Here is a 20,499-nt window from a genome sequence, read left to right as displayed (position 1 = left end):
ACCCAGCTTTGTTCATGGATAGGCAGGTAGCAGCTGTAGTGAGGAACTGTGTGTCTCCCAGCTACACGTTTTCCTGAAGAAGCAGATCTGGCCACTGTCACACATTCCTTGGTCCCATACCGGCTGAGTTACTGTTTCATACAGGGTCTGCATGGGCTGCCTTTGAAAAGTGTTAATCAGTTACAGCTGATGCCAAATGCTACTTTTAGATACCAGCTATATGAGCCAGGTTACTTTATATTGGCTCCAGATTCCTTTCTAGGTAAAATTCAAAGCATTGGTAATTAAAGTTTATGCAGTTTGGCGCCAAGGCCTTCTAATGAGTTCCATGTCCCCATGCATACCGCTTTGGACTAACTCTTTCATAGTGAAATCTGGAAATGGTTCTCTGAACAAGCTAACGCAGGCATGTCAAACCTGTGGCCCTCCAGATGTTTTGGCCTACAACTCCCATGATCCCTAGCTAGCAGGACCAGTGGTTGGGGAAGATGGGAATTGTAGTCCAAAACATCTGGAGGGCCGCAGGTTTGACATGCCTGAGCTAACGTATGCACTTCTCTCTAGTTGGCATAGGTATTAGGTGAACTAAAATAAAAAGTACGAATCTGTAATATTTTTGGCCCACCATCATCCAAGGGAATTTTTTAAAAGCCAGGAGAATAAAGGAATTCTTTCTTTGTATTCATGCCACTTAAATGGGTTTTATGGGAATACATTAACAGGAAACCAAGTGCATTCACACAGTCTGCTTACTGTGGTTCAGAAAAACTCTTCATCCTCAAAGTTTTATACTTGGTTCCATCAGCAGCGCAAACTTTTTAAAAAACAGGGATGGGGGATAGTGTCCACATTTTGTTTTGCATAAACAAGGGGAATTTCCGTTGTGCCAAAGATCTGGATCCAACTTTCACAGCTTCTTGGTCAGCTCCTGAGTAAAGAGCTGTTTTTGCTTGTTTGCACTGTAAAGTGGGCAGCACTGCTTACTGCGAGAATGGGCGTCGCTAAGTGTTCGCAGAATCTTCCTTTTCTGATTCACAGATTATTACCATTCTGTATTCTCCTCATCTTCCTCCTCCTCCTCCTCCTCCTCTCCCTTTTGCAGTCTCAGGTTCTGGAGAACACCATCTATCCCTGCATTATCCACCACATTTAATGAGTGCTATCACAATACATAAATGATGAGTCGTGTTACTTATCTAACAGCCGCCACATCCTTGACTAATAAAGGCTGTTAACAGTGGGATATGCACGTGTATATCGTAGGTGAGAAGATCCTAGTAAAAATGCATTTATCTTGCATGTTGCCAGCCTGCAATTATGCCTGTGAGTTTCTTGGCCAGAACAGGGCACTAATGTGCTCTCAGCTTTGCAGTGGACATAATAAATACCCATTAACCTAACTGTAAATTATCATAATAAAAGAAAACCGAAGGCTGCTTTGGGCCTCATAAGCACCTTTTGAAAGTGAACCCATGGGACAGAAATGAAACCTACTTAATGGAGGCACAGCAATCCAGGTTGTGCCATTAAATTAAGCCTGCCTTTACAACCATTTTCCCCTCCCTGTACGGTTCATAACTTCAGAATCACAAAGTATATCCGTACTTCAAAGTGTCTGACCTGTTTGTTCTGATCTGCAGTAAAATGAAACCTATGCATATACAGTGGAACCTCGGTTTATGAACACCTCGGTTTATGAATTTTCGGTTTATGAACGCTGCGTACCCATCTGGAACGGATTAATTCATTTTCCATTACTTTCAATGGGAAAGCTTGCTTCAGTTTATGAACGCTTCAGTTTATGAACAGACTTCCGGAACCAATTACACCCATGCTTCAGTTTATGAACGCTTCAGTTTAAGTACTCCGCGGACCCGTCTGGAATGGATTAATCCACTTTCCATTACTTTCAATGGGAAAGTTTGCTTCAGTTTATGAACACTTACTCCGCGGACCGTCTGGAACGGATTAATTCACTTTCCATTACTTTCAATGGGAAAGTTCGCTTCAGTTTATGAACGCTTCAGTTTATGAACAGACTTCCGGAACCAATTGTGTTCATAAACCGAGGTACCACTGTATAGAATTCCAACAATCCAAATGGTATATTTCTCAAGCATACTACAGATGCAGGCAATAAGTAAAGGTGGGACTTGATTTTCCAGGTACTGTTTTTTTCCAGGGAACCAAAATACAAATCTCTCTCTACAGCCTCAGCATTACCCCAAATACATTTTGAGGTAATGCAGAAGGTTTCTCATCAAAACGTTCTTCTGTTTCCATCTCTAGCAGTATTCAGTGCTATTTTTCTAGAAAAAGAGGTGCCAGAACTCGTCACGAACACTTGTTCTCTTATCATGGCAATGGTACCCACCTGAGATGTGCCAGAACTGAGCAGGCTGGGGGGGGGGAAGCTACTACAGTATTAAATATTTGGGATGGGCCAAATATGTGCTTATTTTAGCACCCAGTTCAGCTGTGACAAGATACTGGAAATACTGAGAGAATGCCACTTCAGAATGTTGGCATGATAATGTCTGGTTTTTGACTCTGAAAAGTTAACCCAAAGGATGCATTTATAAAACGGCCCAACATACAAAAATATGCATTTTATTTAACATGGTGTGATTTTATTGAATATTTCAATGAAGAGTCTCCAGTAATTTACTACTTCAAAGTAGTAATAAACCCTCTCACACTAAGCATTTCCAATTTGCTGAATAGTGTTAAAAAGATGAAACAGCTGAAAAGGACTCAGATGACTACGATGTATCAAGATTTGTTGACTATTTAATCTTTTTATTCTTCTCTTTCTATTATTTCCTTTTAGGTTGTAGGATAGAACCTTGTTGGATAGAACCTGAAAGACTGCAGAGCAGTACCCATAGCATGGAAAGAAGTCCTCTGATGAAGAAGGTGTCAAAGCTTCTAAGAATGCCATTCTCACATCAGGCAAGCACCCACCCTCCAAGTATTAATAGCATTTGCTCTGTGGAGACGTACACATCCAACAGGCAAAAATTCACATTTCCGGTAATACATTACACATAAAAGGTAAAGGTAAATGTACCCTGACTATTAGGTCCAGTCGCAGACGACTCTGGGGTTGCGTGCTCATCTTGCTCTATAGGCCGAAGGAGCCGGTGTTTGTCCGTAGACAGCTTCTGGGTCATGTGGCCAGCATGACTAAGCCGCTTCTGGCGAACCAGAGCAGTGCATGGAAAAGCCGTTTACCTTCCCGCCGGAGCGGTACCTATTTATCTACTTGCACTTTGAGGTGGGCAGGAGCTGGGACCGAAAAACAGGAGCTCACCTTGTCGTGGGGATTTGAACCACTGACCTTCCAATCGGCAAGCCCTAGGCTCTGTGGTTTAGACCACAGCGCCACCCACGTCCCTATATTACACATAGCTCTAACCTTAGCACCACCATGCAGCTCAGAGCCACAGTCATTCTGCATCTTCGTTGTCGGCTTTTTAAACCTTGGGATGTCCAGCCACTCAGATTTCTTTAAAGCTGAATGTTATCTGTGCTTCTCACACAAACCCCACATTCTTCTAAGCTCCTTATCATATCTGATGTGCTCCTCTGAATCTTCTTTGACACATGGTGAGATGAAGCAGGGGAAATCATCCCTCTTTAAACAATTTCCAGCTCTCTTCATATGTAACTCTTGGTAGAAAATGAGGCAGCAGCTCACCAATAGTTGCAAGCTTGAAACTTGAAACTATTGTGCAATGCGATTTTGCAATGTGATTTTGCCAGTATTCTCTTACTGGCAGCAGGTCCACCACCAGACCTTCCAAGTATCCCTATTTTCCAGGGAGAGTCCCAAATTTACAGAAGCCATCCCGGTTTCTGATTAAATGTCCTCGGTCCAGTATACCTGAAGGAGCGTCTCCACCCCCATCGTTCTGCTCGGACACTGAGGTCCAGTACCGAGGGCCTTCTGGCGGTTCCCTCATTGCGAGAAGCCAAGTTGCAGGGAACCAGGCAGAGGGCCTTCTCGGTGGTGGTGCCCGCCCTGTGGAACGTCCTCCCATCAGATGTCAAAGAGAAAAACAGCTACCAGATTTTTAGAAGACATCTGAAGGCAGCCCTCTTTAGGGAGGCTTTTAATGTTTAATAGATTATTTTATTTCATTTTTCTGTTGGAAGCCGCCCAGAGTGGCTGGGGAAACCCAGCCAGATGGGCGGGGTATAAATAATAATAAAACATCATTATTATTATTATTATTATTATTATTATTATTATTATTATTATCCAGGAATGCCCCACTTTTCCTTAGAACAGCCCTATTTTCATCAGAGAAATTTTGGAGGATATGGAGTTATGCAATGCCTGAGCCAAGGAGATATGGATAGGGAAGGGGTTTCTTCCAATGCTTATTGTTTTATTATGTTTTTATTTATGTTGGAAGCCACCCAGAGTGGCTGGGAAACTATAGCTCTTTTGTGGATAAACCACAGTTCCCAGGATTCTTAGGTGCTGGTAAGATATACCTTAACTGTGTGGTGTGCACACAGCCTCAGTGGGAAAGGAAGGGGGAAGAAAATACGCACCCCTTTATTCCTTTCTGAGATTATTATAGTCATACATGAGTGCATGGAGGAAAATTAATGTCAACTGTCAGTTGTAAGCTTCAAGCGGTGCTACAACTGCCAGAATTTTTTTTATCATTGCTTTCCTCAAATGTCAATGTAGCAAGAACCCTTCCACCGCACAAATAATTCTGGGAACTGTAGTTTGTTAAGGGTGGGTGTGCTTCAAATGTGCTTCAAATGTATGGTGTGTTCGCAACCAGACACCTATTGCTGGGATTAGGATAACTTTAGCATGCCTTTTTATCTTATGGCAAGAAAACCCTTTTGGGTTCTCCTATCACTGCCTTATGGGACCAATCCTGCCCCATTCCACAAGTTCTGGTGGGGTTTGAGTTATTGCAACACCCCAGCTTCCCTGATGCCTCTGTCCCTAATTCATATTCTCATCACACAGGAACCCCGCAAAAACCATGTGGCTATTTCAAATGTTTAGGGGTGGCTGCACCCACGGCGGCCTGAAGATATCGAATAGAATTTGCCTGCAGATGATCATTTATCCACCATCAATAAGGCAATGTTGATTCCTCACCTTTGCCGGCTGTTTTGACATCACATGTGAGAACCACAATGGAGCTCGCAATTATTGTACCGTCTTTTACGTCGTAGTTAAGAGCCAGTGCTGAAGCTTTCAGCCTGAGACTTACACACCCTCCACTTTCCATGTACTCATTAAGCTCTGCAGATGTGTCCTCTGGGGCTAAACCTTTCCATGTTTGATCTCAACCAAAGGTTAATTTGTTTGGAAACCTTCAGTGAAATACTTTTTTCCCCTCCCTATTCCGGTTACTCAGAATAAGGCCTTTCCTATATTTTTAGCAGGGCGGAGAAATAAAATGAAAAGTTTATGAACGATTTGAACTTCCACTTCACTTCCACTTAAAAGGCTTCCCTGGAACAAGTTTCATAGAGTCTATGAAGTCTCAGCTGTTACATAGCATTATGGGGTGGAAGCACACCATATATTTAAAGCACTTTTCATTCACATTTAAAGTACATGGCTTCCCCCAAAGAATCATGGGAGCTGTAGTTTACCCTCACTGAACTACAGCCCCCAGCCCCTTTTAGCAAACTACAGTTCCCAGAGTTCTTTGGGGGAGGGAAGGCGTGTGTGTTAAATGTGGTTTAAATGAATGGTGTGGATGTGATCTCCAAGCACAGTGGTCACCCAACTACAGTTTCAAGCCTAACTGTTTCCCCACCCTGCTGAGGAATAAAGAATGGATACATGGCATGGTATTTCCAAGGATATGGTCCTGATACCAAACTTACATCCAAGATCATCATGGTTTTCCAGTCAGTAGTACATTCAATGCATGCACATAGAAGCATATCTATCTACAGATACTGGAAATGAACCCACAGAGTGGATCGAATCCAACTAAAATTACAAGTGTTATACTCCTATAAAGCACCTTGCAGCCTATACCTTTCCCTCACATCCGATGTCAAACTGATAAACAACTATTTGAGTTTTTAAAGACATCTGAAGGCAGCCATGTTGTTGTTGTTGTTGTTTATTGAACTTATATACCACCCTATACCCAGAGGTCTCAAGGTGGTTCACAGAAAAGATCACAACATATGTAATCAGAATAAAAACAACCACCCAATAGCACCCTCCCCCCCCCAAAAGAGCCACATTTTAAAAGGGTATAGGTCAGGATGTCAAACAGATCAACCAATGGCCTGGTTAAAATGGAACATTTTTGCCTGGTGCCTAAAGGTGTATAATGAAGGCGCCAGGCAAACTTCCCTGGGAGAGCATTCAACAGATGGGGAGCCACTGCAGAGAAGGCCCTTCTTGTGTTGCCATTCTCCGGACCTTTCAAGGAGGCGGCACATGAAGAAAGGCCTCAGAAGATGATCTCAGGGTCTGGGTAGCTTCATATGGAAAGAGGCGGTCCTTCCAGTCCAGGGAAGTTTTTAATGGGTGATGTTTTATTGTGTTTGTAATATTTTGTTGGGAGCCATGCAGATAGGCTGGGGCAACCCAGTCAGGTGGGTGGCATGTAAATAAAATAATAATGTTTATTATTATTATTATTATTATTATTTATTATTTCAAGTCAGAAGTTGTGATGACTTAACCAATTTCGGGATCATTCCTACAAAAATTGTGGCAGTTCAGGAGGTATATGGAGGTGTGCAAATCAACAAGTGTACACTCTTTCACACGAACACTTGTATATGTGTAGGAACAGCTTGCAACTGTTCATTGTATGTGTGAACAGACCTATGGTGATAATTAACTAAGGAAGGTGCCCCCAAATATCTTAAGATGGCAGGCAAGAAGACTTTCACTGGAATGGGACTATCAGTTTCAAATGTTTCATCTATCAGTTTCAAAGTTCCACAAATCTCCACTCAGTTCCTCCCAGCTCACCTCTAAAAAGAGCTTGGAGACATTTTTGTTCTATCAGTGCTTTAAGAGAACTGAGTATTTATTCTCATGGGTTGTTTGTTTTTTTAACACTCCCTCCTATTTTCTCTCTTTTTAAAAATGGATTATAAATGCTTATTTTACTGCATTGTTTGTTATGCAAAGCGCCTGAAGCCCCAATTATTACAGTGTTTATCTGTTTATCAGTCCAATTGTTTTTAGCAACAACAGTACCAGAGCTGTTAACACTTCGGAAATGTAAGTCTATATATACAGTATCTACTTACAAAGTCAAAGCCAGTTTTAGGTAATATTGTTTTGTGCATTTACTGTGGTCAAAAAGAGACTAACGAGATAAATTAAAATATAGTACCTACAGATTTGCAAAAAAAAAAGTAGTTTCATGGATTTATCCTCACAATCAGCTAACTGTATAGCACAATGCAGCTTTTGAATCTCTAACATTTGCCGGCAAACATTTGCTAGTCACTTGTTGAGCTGCTGAGATGTTAAGGAATGTTTATTAACATTCCAAGTGCTAGATTCGTCAAAATACAAGGCCTAGGCACAGCTGGATATTTATATTGTTGGTAAGAAAGGGTATAACAGAGGAGAGAGTTGCCAAAAGCAACCTAATGCTGGGGTGTGAGATTCTGGGTGTGAAGTTTGTGCATGTGTCTGAATGGAAAGATGTTTGTGAGAGTGAAGCGCAAATAGGTATTATGCAACACACATACTTGTAAATATTTTAATGGCCTGTCCAGTGATGATTTATTTTATATGGCTGGGCAAAAGTCACATGATTTTGTAGGAGACGGAAAGGGAGGGTAGCAATTTAGTTTTTTTTTTTTAAAAAAAAAAACACCTCAAGGCATGGGCGGAGTTGTCCAGGAGGGCAAAATGGAAATTCACTGGATTCCTTTCGCTCCCTAAAAATTCTCTTTTGAAAAACTTTGGCTCCGTTAACACTAAATGAAACAATTTGTTGTTTAGTTCATACAGGTGAGCGAAAGGGAGGAGAGCTAAAAAGAGGAGGAGCCAAACTCACAGCTTCATGCAACGTTCTTAAAACGTTTTGTGTATGTTTGAAATTCCTTGCAAAATGTGGGCCTAGATCTGTAACTGAACACGGCTGTTTTCTTAGTTACCGCAGCAAAATGAAGCGATGTTTAACAGTACAAAAGTTCAAACATTCTGATAAACGTTTGTCCTGGACACATTTACCTAGAAGTAAGTCTGACTGTGTTTGACGGTGCGGGTTCACCATCATGGTGAGCACGATTTGCGGTGGGGACTTAACAAACCACTCCTGAGTTCCAAAGGTGGGGGGATGAGTGGTCACTGTGGGATAGATCCTCGGCTGTTGCTGGGCAAATTTGGATGTTGCAATTCGATGGGTCAGCCCCCTTGGTATAAAAGCCAAAGAGAGAGGTTTCTCTTTCTCTTTGGCTGCGTTTTCTGATCCCCACCCCACCCCTCCGCTGTTTTTAGGCCTCTGTGTTGACCTTGCTGTGCCTCTCATGGGGTCGCCTGTATTCAGGGGCCTGGTAGGAATTTTTCCATTTGGCTGATTGGCTGGTGCCATCTGGTTTTTGCCTACTGCATAGCAAATAGTCACAACTTGTAAGGTGGGCGGTTAGGCATTGGTTATCGGTTGTATATGGGGTCTGTTAAGTTAATGCCTGAGTTAGGGGAGATTCCGGTCAGGAATACAAGGGCTCTATGCAGTGTCCATAACCCCGGTAGGGGACCAGCAACACGCATGAGCCCCTGGGAGCCTAGGGGAGAGGGGAGAGCCTATTGGACCCGACTCCCTGTCTCTCCTTGTAGGGTTTCCCCTTGTTGACAAGGCTAGTTTAGTTCTGTCCTTAGGTGACAGTTGGCGAACCAATGCCTACATAACCACTCAGTTTGATATTTGTATTTCAATAAAAGTTGTGGCCAAATTCATGCCAAAACCCATTAAACAAAAATTCTATGGTGTGAGTTATTTGAGGGGTGGTTTTGGGGACCTCCAGACGCAATGTTTACTCCTCAATAAGTGCATGCAGGCTTTGGTCAAGTGAATGCCTCTGTTGCTTATTTGTTAATATGCTATGCTGGAAATACTAAAGCTTCCAGATCTACAGTGAGCGGGAAACTGAAGCAACGTTTTGAAATTCCAGTGCATACATGCCTGGGAAATATTTAATAGCTGTTTCTGCTCCGAGGCAAATACATTCTAGATCCAATCCAATAAAATACTAAGAAATTGTAATAAATAATAGATCATAGAAAACCAGAGTTGGAAAGGACTATGAGGGTCATCTAGCCCAACTCTCAGCAATGCAGAGATCCTTTGCCCAATGTGAGATTCGAACCCACACCCTTGAGATTAAGAGTCTCCTGCTCTACTGACTGAGCCATAAAACAGGTCCTATAAAATAGTCTGTATTCTTACATGAGCAGGACTTGAAATGTGAACAACAGCATGAATTATGAAGAGAAATAGGTTAAAATTGTTATATAGGTGAAATATGCAGCATTTAAAGGTAAATGGAAGTCAATAGATAAAGTAACTCATGGTTTATGTTAAAATTTGTAAAGTTTTCCTTTTTGTGAAAAAATTAATAAGAATATAAGTATTAATATAAGTATTAATAAGTATTCTTATGGAGCACCTCACAGACAGTGCTAACTAAAGTAGATTTATTAGGTAATTAGGAAAGGAAATGCTGAGAAAGGAGTTATGTACAACAGAAGTCATTTTTCAGTCCTCGCTAGTTAGACGTGATCAGCACTAGTCTCATCTAATTAGTTGCATGCAAGAACTGGTAGTTCTGGATAAGGGAGAGTACTTCCTCATCGGCATCGAAGATACAGTCATGCAATTCAGTTGGGCCACTGCTAATTGGAGCAAATACCATTCAGAGAGACATACACAACAACAATGAATTTACACTGAAGCTTGCTTTTATATCCTGTGTTGGAGCAAGGCATAAATCGTTTCTGATAGAAATAAAAACCAAACCATCTTGAACAGCACATGCCTCAAAGTGCTAAAACCATTTCCAAACTATCTCCAACAACCTGCTATTGGAATTGACATTTAGTAAATAAACATTTAGTATTTAGAAATGTTTTGGTTCTGTTTCCTCCTCAAAAGCACTCTTCGTACCCATGCTGAATTTGCACAGTGTTGTGTGCTGTCCCTATACCCTTGTGCAAATTAATTGAAACAAACAATGAATTTAGTAGTTTATTGTACAAAGCTCACATGTACAAAACTCACATATACGTACATTAGTAACGGATATGACCTCCGCTATTTTTAAGCAGCATGTGAACACAGTTTGGCATGGATTCTACTAGTTTCGAACAGTCACTGTTGATTTTCAGATCCCTGTACCACACTTGAATCAGCGCCTGAATGAGCTTCTCCACTGTTGTACAGTCTACAGCCCGGAAGCGACTTTTGCATATAGCCCACAATTCTCAATGAGATTTATGTCCAGGAAATTCCCTAGCCAATCAAGTACCTGTATTTGCTGCTCTGTCATGAATGTCTTCACCACTTTCGATGTGTGACAGGGGGCTAGGTCCTGCTGCAATATCCCAGTACCGTCAGGATACCTCTTTTCCAGCTCTGGAATAACTCTTTTTCGTAAAACCTCAATATATTGTGGCGAGCACATCATTCCTTCTATTGGGTGCAGACTTCCGACACTATAATGATCACCCGACGTTTCGTGTTTGTTTTGAGTACAGGATTACGAGTAATATAGAACAGTGTTTTTCAACCTTTTTTGGGCAAAGGCACACTTGTTCCATGAAAAAAATCACAAGGCACACCACCATTAAAAAAGTTTTTTAAAAATTAACTCTGTGCCTATATTGCAGTTATCTAAATACATCAGAGTTGACCCCCTCTTTATTTTTATTTCTTAAAACTCCTCCGCTGTTTGCAATCTCTTTCCAAGGCAAGCAAGGCTCCCTTCTGCCCTCTCTCAGTCTGTTTGGAATGTTTCTTTTAAGCGCCTCTTAAAAGTATCTTTCTGAATGCCTTTCAAGTATCTCTTTTTTATATATATCTTTGCACTTCTACAGATACATAGCCTCTTTAATTCTGAAGAGTTGCAGTAGGGTAGAGTTGCACCAACCTTTTATGCAGGTCGCGGTTCTTTCTTATTTCGGAGGTTTTGCCGCTTGTGCGCTTCAGCAGCCAGGCTTTCTCAGTGCGGGAGGGAGAGAGCTGCAGCCGGCGTCTGTGATCCCCTTCTGGACCTCACAGTCCATTGCAGGAACCCCTCCAACGCCCTGCAACCCCTCTTTAGGCAGGGAGTCCCCCCTGTTCCTCACACGGGGGTTTGAAGCGTCAAAACCACCCGTTTTCACCCCGCAAAGAGTAGCGCTCCCCGGAGCTTCGTCAGGGAGCGTCTGGAGCAGTCCGCGGCAACCCGGAAGTCCCCCGGCCGGCTTCCTTTACGGTGGGTCAGCGTCCCCTAATGGCGGCCGCCTTCTCACCGCGGCACGTGACTAGGCACGTGACAAGGCAGCAAATCGCCCTTCTCATCGCGGCACACCAGCCAGCGTCTTGCGGCACACTAGTGTGCCGCGGAACAGCGGTTGAGAAACGCTGATATAGAAAACATGCTTTGTTTCAATTAATTTGCACAAGGGTGTAGATCGACAGCAAGCTTGTCTCCCGAAAGGAAGAGACCCATCATCTTAGCTTTGTAGGGCTCCTATCTACAATTAGGGAAAGAGGAAGTACAATTCATTTCCACTTGCCCCACCTCTATCCATCACCCTCATTTTTCAGAGTGCAAACCACTGCTGGGGGGGATGGGAAGAAACACTTTAAAAATATGTTCTTTGCTGAAGCTTCTTTTTACTTCGATGCAATACATCTGCATGCAACCTTTTACTCTGCTGGATCAGAATGCAATTATGCTATTACATTACTCAGGCATTCACCTTTTACTTTGGCGCTTTGAGGTTAATTGACTAATCATTAGTAACCCATATTGTCTGGTACAATGGAATTGAAATTGATTGGAATTCGAACAGAGCAAGCACATCGCCCTCAAACTTACAGTACAAAAGGGCATGGGGTAGATGGGGAGGGAGGGGCCAGGGGACCTCCAGGAAAACATAGCCCACCCCACCATTCCACACCTTGGCAATAGTAGCCGAACGAGACTTGATTATCCGAGATTATGTACTCTCCACCTTTCTGCTGGCTCCTTAGCGTTTCCCTGCTGATGCCACAATTATGTTTTTATTACAATGAGTACCTTATCAATGCATAGCACAATGGATATATCTAAACCTCCACTCAAAACTAAGGGCTGGTGTTTTGTTTTGTTTTTAATGTGTAGGCATACAAGCAATGTTTGCCTGCAAGAAATGTGTGCCTCATGGACATACCCACCCCACGGGCCAAACCCAGTATCTTGACATTGATATGTGCACAATATATGAATTTGTTGCGGACAAATTGTGACTTTGTATGCCTAAGCCAAAGGAAGGAGTCCTTTGTTATGAGTAGGTATTTGAACATATCTGATATGCTGCTCAACTACTCAAACAACAAGAGAGCATAGCAAATACTAATGATGGCAGGTACTCATTTTCTGCTGTGTAATGTTTGAATCGGCAGTCACTGGTCCTCCTAGGACGAGACAACCAAACTCAGAGCTGGTTAGTTCTAAAGTTACTCTACTTGATCATATTAGAGATACTTCCAGAATTTTAATTCACCCTAGATTTGAGAATTATGAATTGTTGTTGTTTGTTGTTTAGTCATTTAGTCGTGTCCGACTCTTCATGACCCCATGGACCAGAGCACTCCAGGCACTCCTGTCTTCCCCTGCCTCCTGCAGTTTGGTCAGACTCATTTTGCAGGCTTCAAGAACACTGTCCAACCATCTCATCCTCTGTTGTCCCCTTCTCCTTGTGCCCTCAATCTTTCCCAACATCAGGGTCTTTTCCAGGGAGTCTTCTCTTCTCATGAGGTGGCCAGAGTATTGGAGCCTCAGCTTCACGATCTGTCCTTCCAGTGAGCACTCAGGGCTGATTTCGTTCAGAATGGATAAGTTTGATCTTCTTGCAGTCCATGGGACTCTCAAGAGTCTCCTCCAGCACCACAATTCAAAAGCATTAATTCTTCGGCGATCAGCCTTCTTTATGGTCCAGCTCTCACTTCCATACATCACTACTGGGAAAACCATAGCTTTAACTATACGCACCTTTGTCGGCAAGGTGATGTCTCTGCTTTTTAAGATGAATTACCAAGTCTCATTTTCTGAAGTGGAATTAGTGCATTAGAAAGTCACAATTTTTCCATTGACCCTAACTCTCTCCTTCCCTCAAGCATATATAACTTTCTTTGTACACAGGGTTGTATCTAATGAATCAGTCCAATTAGCACAAGGGCTTTTGCCTGTCTAACAGGATTTCCTTCCCTTTACCTCACCCGCCCCACATCCCAAATCACTCTGGAAAATTGGAGGAAAGGGGTGCGCACAACAGTCCTATGTTACTTTACTAATCATTTCTTAAAACCCACAAATCATATTGTGGTGCAATATAATTTACATCATTTCAGGACTCGGCTTCTTTGTTTGGGATGAAAACTTCAAGCTCATTCAAAATCTACTAATAATGCATGAAAGTTACTTCCCAGATTGTCTCACATCTTTAAATCAAAATGGCCCCACAAAAGATTAATTTAATGTGTTGTTCAGCCTAGGCACATTCTACTGAATACCAGGTTTAATTTGTACGCCAGCAGCCCTGCTGGTTAAACCTGCATTAATTTACACAGCATTGTCTTAAAACCTTTGACACAGCAATAGCTCATATGACCCAAAGGAACATAATAATATCTGACTGCCCTGAAATTGGGGGAGATGAATGCCTGAAAGCTCTTCAATCCATTTCCCTCGAGAGAAAATTAAACAGTTTTAAGACATCTTGGTTATGACACATATATCATGAACTGGATTTGACGACTGCTGGATAAGATGCTGGTGGATTATTACATTGTTCTGGAATTGATGGGGAACTTTCTTAGACTTCCTTTGGAAGTTTTAAACCTGCAGGTCACCAGCATTCCTCAGTAGTGAGCAGTGGTCCTTACCTATCCCCCATCAATGGTATTGTTGGAGAAAGAGGGTGATGGGTGAGGTGATGGTAAAGTTGGCATGGAGCAAAACACATTGACACAGCCAATCCAGGACTCACACTGGTGTATTTGTGCCACGCCTTGCCCTTCCCCCACCCCGTAATCTGCAGCAACGCCAGTGATGGGAGGTCAGCAAATGGCCCCACTCAACTGCTTCTGCCATTCTTTCTAACGGTATCAAACTTGGTGATGCCATTTGGCAACAAAACAGAAAATGTGGGTTTTGCATGCAGAAGTGTCCATAAGTTAATTAGACAAGGAACCTCAAGGATGCTTGGGGGATTCCAAGACGTGGAACAGGAAAACAATGGGGGCAAATGTACTTGAAATTGTGGGAGAATAATTGCTTGATGTAACATCATATAATCTGTTTAAATAATAGTATCTGTATGCTGCCTTTCCATGGTTAAAAACCCTTCTCAAGTCGGCTTAAAACATGAAATAAATACCTAACTGCAAACAAAATAAAATAGTCTTAAACAAGAAATAAAACATCAAAAACCACACAACCAAATTGTACAATTTCCACACAAATAACGAGATCTTGAAAAAGATACAAAAAAATTAATATCAATAACAGCAACAATGTTCCCCCAATAAAACCCTCAGACAATAGCCCCGCCCAAGAGTCTGTTCAGTAGTCTCAGCTTTTGCGGTTGGAGTCAATCAGGGCTCCACCCTCCCAGGTTAGGTGGGAAAGGCCGGCAAACTGGTATTTCAGGACTCACATCCAAGATGGATATCCTCAAACTGAATGCTCAATAAACAGGCCATCTGGAAGTGTCACCTTCGTTACATATCTTTAGGTGCCAGGCAAAAACATTCCAGGCTTTTGGCTAATTAAAGAATCTATGGCTTTTAAAAATGGATGGGGCTAGGGGACATTGTTTATGTTTGTTACTATGCTATATACGTTATGTTTTTATATTGTAAACCACCATGTGACCTGAAGGTTAAGGGTGGTATAGAAATATCATAAAAATAATAGATAGAGAGATAGATGATAGAGATGATAGATAGATAGATAGATAGATAGATAGATAGATAGATAGATAGAGATAGATAGATAGATAGATAGATAGATAGATAGATAGATAGAGTGGTACCTCTACTTACGAATAACTCTACTTACGAATGTTTCTACTTACGAATGGAGCTCCGTCCGCCATCTTGGATGTGGTTTAGATAGGGTTGCTTCGACTAACGGATTTTTTCTCCCAATGCATTCCTATGGGATTCGACTTACAATTTTTTTTTACTTACGAATGTGTGTTCGGAACGCATTAAATTCGTTAAGTAGAGGTACCACTGTAGATAGATAGATAGATAGATGGATAGATAGATGGATGGATGGATGATAGATCCTGCTCTCCAGAATTCTCCCTTCCAAGTCTCCATAGAATAATAATTTGTTTCAGTTTTGGAGGAAGGTTTCAGAAGGGTGGAAAAGGGTGTGTGTCTACATTTTCCTTCCAATCTCATGCTTTTGCTCTGCCTCCTGCCCTCTGAGCCCCAAACAAGTATACCCATACTATTTTGTTGTGGGTCCCAGGATGGAGGAGGCATTTGATTCCATTCGCATTTAAAGGCAAGCATAACTAATTCACACTTCCCATAACAATAAATGAACTGAAAAAAAGATTTAGTCCTATTTGCTCCTAGTTTTTGCAACATGGTGTTGTTGTTTTAACATCTACAAAAATACAGTACACATAAAGGCGTAAAGTGTACATTAAAATGCATTATGTTAGTGGAAATCGGTTTGCAAAAATGTGCATATAAAGCATCCTACTGGAAGAAGAAAGAAATACCCAATATCTTGGAATGGCAGGAGAAGCTATTTAGCTATTTAGACCTGGATAACCTGACCAACTCAATTAGAGGGTATTCTAATAAGAAATTCCATCAGAATTTGGGGGGGGGAATGGAGAGTACATGAAGGGACAGTGCCCCACGGTAAAATCTTGGGTTTATTTCTAATGCCTCGTATTGAACTGATTTGATTTGATTTAAGTTGACAAAGCTTAATGATGGTGAATTTCCCCCCTCTTTTTTGTGAGTTATGATATTATTTGAGAACTATAGGATATATATTTATATAGGACTGAGGGGAAGCAGTACCAGAGTACAGTAATCAAAGAACCTGAGAGGGAGATAAGTGGAAGTCTAACATGGGAGGAGAAGATATAGGGGATTAAATAAAGGTGTAAGGTAAATAGGAAATTAGGAATATAGCTGAAATGTATTTTGATTATTTTGATTTTGGGTATGAATGAATATCTGAATGTATGATTTTTGTTTTTTGTGTTTATGTTTTCTTTATGATTATTTATATATGATTTTGTATGTTATTATTTTTATATTATTGTTTCTTTAGTGTGTTTGTGAATGTATTTTAATTTGAATTCTAATAAAGTTTATTTTAAATATAAAAAAGCTAAGCCACAAAATTATGAACAGTAGGAGAAATCAATCAAGCATTTGAAATTCATAAAACATAAATTAGGATTTATTTAATGAGATGATGGCCAAATTACCTAGAGATTATGGGAGAGTGGTGGATTGGGAGAGGAGTTGAATTCCCCCCTTCTATTCCAGAGATACTTGGTGACAGAGAAATGTCATCTGCAAACTCACATTTTTAATATTATTAATAACACATCAAATGCCACCCCTGAGGAGAACAGTTCTCTTTATCTTGTCAGCTTAAGAACATTAACATGACAGTATTCTTGAACACCTGGGATTAAACCAGGGAGGAATTACTGCTTTAGATTTCTCAGACCCGCCTGGGTGTCATTTCGTCGGAACTACAACAGTGAGATAAACTTGGCAAATGGGATTGCAAAATTCAGAGGCAATCGTCAATGGCTGCAAACCATATCTCAGGGGGCAATTCAAATCCAAGCCACTGGTCAGCGGGGATTTATAGAGTGGCAGGACCATTGCTGCATCCTCAGCATCCACTGTGCATTGTGGCAGAAGGTGAGTGGCAGGATGATTGATATGCCAGCCTTGGACATCCGTAGTGTTTGGGCTTCCATCAGGTCTAGTGTCATTACACAATGGCAGTGGGACCACCCTGAGGTCCAATGAATGTATTTGGGGCACCTCAGCCCCTTCTCACCTCTAGTCCCTCCACTTGCTCCCACTGGCAGGAACACCACCAATGGTACTTCCATCCACTCACACATCCTTTAAAAAAATCAACAGGGAGACTATCAGGGATGAAGGTTGGTGGGCTCCCTTAGGCAGAGAGATGTGCAGTGCATCCACCAAAATAGCATTTCCCCAAACCCGCAAGCTCAGGGATGGTAACCATCGTTTTTAATTGCAAACATTTTGAAAACACTAATATATTAAGCACTAAAAATGCAGGGGGTGAAATCAACACAGCAGAAGCATATCTCCAATTAATCACTGAACATGTGTTTTAAATTTTAAAATCTCACCATGCTTTGGTGAAATTCCTGGGCTGAGACTTTTAGTGGTCTTCCAGAGCTAGGATGCTCCAGAACTGGGGAGGTGCTATCATGATCACACCTGTTCCTTTGCTGATACATGAAGGACTTTATCTGGAGCATCATCCCTCGTTGGCACTCCTATACCAAAATGAAACCTTTCGCTGGTATCTGCTTCTTTTCATCACAGCTTTCCTCCTCATCTTTATTGTCTTTCTTGAAGGATGAAATCTCCCATGTAGGCAATCCAGTCTGTCTAATAATGCAATTATCCCAGCGCTACACACTCTGAAACTAAAGGCAGGGACCTATATAATTCAACAAAATTCAAGTGAGATTCTTCCCTCCCTCCCCCCCTTGCTGTTCTTGATCTGATATTTAGTTTGCTTACGTCATCTCCAAGCTTTTCTTTTCTTTTTTTCGTTTTAGCAATTTCTTTTTCGGAGCAGCATGCTTCAAAATGAATCTCACATTATTACACTTTAGATAACATGCCAACTAATTTCAGACAGCAGTAAAAGACCCTGGGGAGGTGAAGGAGACCTATCATGGAAAGCAAGGTTTAATAAAGAAAGACAAGCTAGATGAAAATTTGTTTGGTAGTTGTAAAGAAGATGTTATTTAATAGCATGGGGGGAAAGATCTTGTCTTGCAATTGTTTACAAAGAAATGTTTTATAAAAAGATCCATCTGCATTTTTTAAATAAAAAAATAGTATTATGCCATATGTGCAAACATAATATACGTATGAAATTGCTGCTTCTGTTCACATTTCTAATTTCAAAAGGTCAAAACTTTACTGTTGCTTGTTTTGCAAGTCTATTCCTCTAACTTTGATATGGCAATGTCCAAAATGATCTTGGGAAACTGGAAGCAGCACTAAATGGAGTTCAACGAGGACAAAAGCCACCAGGGAATAACCAAAGTATAAGGTGGGAGATGGCCACAAAACAACATTTCTAAGCACCATTTCAGGGTTTCAGGGGATAATCAACAGCTTCATGCTGTAGCAAACATGTGCAGTGTCATTTCAGGGTGTTGCAAGATGAGACTCTCCTTGGCTGCATCCTCTTGTAAACAAAATGCTGGCTTAGACGGTCATTTCAACTGATCCAGTAAAAGTCATCTAAGGGCCTTTCCATACCATTAATCAGCTAGCATCTTGGAATAATGTGCTCAAAAGCTGGCTCTTCTTCCACCACGAAAAGAAAAATCCAGGTTTTATGAAAGACCTGGAATGGATCCTCAATATTTTTAATGGTGTGGCATGTATATAAGCATTATCTTGGTTTCTGTGTGGAGGGGTGGGGCTTGGTGGGTGTGGTTTGAGAGGTATCTGTTTTACACCACTCCCCTGTGACTGAGTTTGTGAGCTCGGTTCAGTCTCCGCTGTCCCTTCCAAAGGAAACACGAACCCTGGGTAAGCACCTAGAACCCCCGGAATCTTGCACCCCTCAGAAATTTGAGCAGCATGTAACAGTACTTTAAATGTATGGTTCAGATGTGGCCTAGTTATGGGGCTTGTTGTTACTAGCAAGCAGAAGCCTATCATCCAGGACATCTGAGAAGGAAGTTTGACCAAGATAAGCTTTAGATCCTTGATGACATAGCTTCTCTGAGTTATTCAAGCCCCTTCGCCACGGCAAGGCATTGATCCATGAAGGCTGATCGCCGAAGAATTGATGCTTTTGAATTATGGTGCTGGAGGAGACTCTTGAGAGTCCCATGGACTGCAAGAAGATCAAACCTATCCATTCTTAAGGAAATCAGCCCTGAGTGCTCACTGTAAGGACAGATCCTGAAGCTGAGGTTCCAATACTTTGGCCACCTCATGAGAAGAGAAGAATCCTTGGAAAAGACCCTGATGTTGGGAAAGATTAAGGGCACTAGGAGAAGGGGACGACAGAGGACGAGATGGTTGGACAGTGTTCTCGAAGCTACGGACATGAGTTTGACCAAACTGCAGGAGGCAGTGGAAGACAGGAGGGCCTGGTGTGCTCTGGTCCATGGGGTCACAAAGAGTCGGACACGACTAAACAACTAAACAACAACAACTATATATATATATATATATATATATATATATATATATATATATATATGGAGCTATCTGCTCTTTTTCAGGATAAGTAAAATGAGTTAATCTGCCTTGTTTTAATCAGGATCAAGTACATATGCCAAGCTGTGTCAAATCATTGCTACTCAGGAGGCTGATGAAAACTACCATCACCCAGAACTGCATCTCTTCAGCTGGCTAATAAGCTTCCTGAAAAGTTACATGCTGCCTGTCTCCATTAGTCTTGAGAAGCAATTGCACATTAGATATGCAACAGCACGGTGGCCTGCAGTCCACTCCGCCCGCCCGCCCGCCCCAAAAACACACCCGCCATGTTTTCTATTTCTCTGGTGTGAGCTCCAGTGATGAAATGAATAGGATTTTGGAAGCTCCCTTTAGGTGTGTTCACATGTTGCATTTAATGAGTGTGACATCCTTGTACATAAATAGTTGCACTGTACATATCAGCAAGTGCGCATTCTTTCACACGGACACTTGTATGCGTGAAGAGGCAGCTTGTGCCTGTTTTTCGCTAGAATACATGCACAAGCCTTCTGAGGCATTTATAATATGGTGTGCTTATCTTTGTGGGGCAGGGTTTGCCCTGCCAGGTTGCAGGGTAAAGCAACCTGCTTCAGGAAACAAACTGAGGAGGGGGCAGCTGAAAGCAGGAATCAGTGTGTCAGAGAACCCCCCCCCCTCTCATCAGAAGCAGCCCGTCACCAAGCAGTCATGAAAGCATGGGGTCTGAAGGGGTGAGTCAGGAGACGGAGAAGGAGTACCAGGGCTCTGGCAGCATTGGAGAGCCACTGCTCCACAGGCAGGAAGA

The sequence above is a fragment of the Zootoca vivipara genome, chromosome 7 (assembly GCF_963506605.1).
Source record: "Zootoca vivipara chromosome 7, rZooViv1.1, whole genome shotgun sequence".
Lineage (NCBI taxonomy): Eukaryota > Metazoa > Chordata > Lepidosauria > Squamata > Lacertidae > Zootoca > Zootoca vivipara.
This window is presented reverse-complemented; position numbering follows the sequence as displayed.